This window comes from Etheostoma spectabile, chromosome 7 (assembly GCF_008692095.1).
Source record: "Etheostoma spectabile isolate EspeVRDwgs_2016 chromosome 7, UIUC_Espe_1.0, whole genome shotgun sequence".
Taxonomy (NCBI): domain Eukaryota; kingdom Metazoa; phylum Chordata; class Actinopteri; order Perciformes; family Percidae; genus Etheostoma; species Etheostoma spectabile.
In genome coordinates, this window is record NC_045739.1 from 9,206,408 (window position 1) to 9,207,442 (window position 1,035).

At 33.2% G+C, this 1,035-nt stretch overlaps 2 protein-coding genes and 1 non-coding gene across 7 annotated transcripts in view; 2 read left to right on the top strand and 1 right to left on the bottom strand.

Moving 5' to 3' along the window:
• ebp (EBP cholestenol delta-isomerase) overlaps nucleotides 1–271 on the top strand; it is a 1,833-nt gene extending 1,562 nt beyond the window's left edge. For all 5 annotated transcript variants that reach the window (XM_032520767.1, XM_032520771.1, XM_032520768.1 and 2 more), the window contains exon 5: nucleotides 1–271. This exon is cut by the window's left edge and continues 372 nt beyond it. The gene's annotated coding sequence lies outside the window, so the exon portion shown is untranslated.
• LOC116692455 (rho-related GTP-binding protein RhoA-C) overlaps nucleotides 1–1,035 on the bottom strand; it is a 732,216-nt gene that overhangs the window by 628,887 nt on the left and 102,294 nt on the right. The window lies entirely within an intron of this gene.
• trnas-cga (transfer RNA serine (anticodon CGA)) overlaps nucleotides 1,002–1,035 on the top strand; it is a 73-nt gene continuing 39 nt past the window's right edge. The window contains exon 1 of the tRNA in view: nucleotides 1,002–1,035. This exon is cut by the window's right edge and continues 39 nt beyond it. This is a non-coding gene — a tRNA (tRNA-Ser).

A 1,035-nucleotide genomic window follows, 5' to 3' on the forward strand; every position in this document is an offset into this window, starting at 1 on the left:
TATATATATATATATATATATATTTTATATTATAATAAAAAATAGAATATGGGGTACATATGAAATCAGAAGTGTTGGTGCTCAGTAGGCTACTGGTGAGTACTGATGTTAAAAGATGAGCCAATAGAAATGATTAATTTCATGTCTCATCAGTTGTCATGTGGTACCTGTAAACTAAGAACTTAATTTTCAAGTGCAGCTTGTTCTTTGTGCATCTGGCTTTGTGGGGCCTGGTGAGAATAGCCAAATAAACAATCTTTTCTCAAAACCATCTTCATTTTCTTTTCTTTTTATTTATAAAAAAAAACCTACATTCGATCACGTTTATTTCATACTATAATAAGACTATAATAGCATTGTAATGTGAAAATGTATTTTATATTTGTCTTTTGTGAAACTCAAAAAGACAAAGTATTCTGTATTCTATAACTGTAGATCTAAATGTTTGTTTAATTTGATAGCAGCTCCAGAGAAGGAGAGAACCCAAGTAACTTTAGTCATGTGTGGTCGTTCCATCGTGCACTACGTAAGTCCACAAATAGACGTTCACCGTTACACTACTCCACAGTGTTTTACATTTGTAAAACATGTTTGTACTACATTTCATTTATCTGATTACGGTAGCGATGACACCCAACCGTTGCATGAGTAGCTGGAGTTGGGATTTCTGACAGTAATGCAAAGCTTTAAATGCTACTGCCATACAGACTTTTCAAATCCAATTACAACAGCATTGTAACTTTAATAATACATATGGTATATACTACAAATCTGCCGTACTAAATAAATGATAATGAAGTAGATGCACAACTAAGCAAACAATAGGTGTAATATAATACAACATAAAAATATGGAAAACAACACTGATTTCATTGCATTTAGAGCGCAGAAACCGTAGACTGTGATACGTCATATTAGTACGTTTTAAACATTGTGTCCATGAGGACATCTACGTGACATCTACGTTGTCTAGATGTTCTTTTCTTTTACCATACTTATCCGCCGAAATAGCTCAGTTGGGAGAGCGTTAGACTG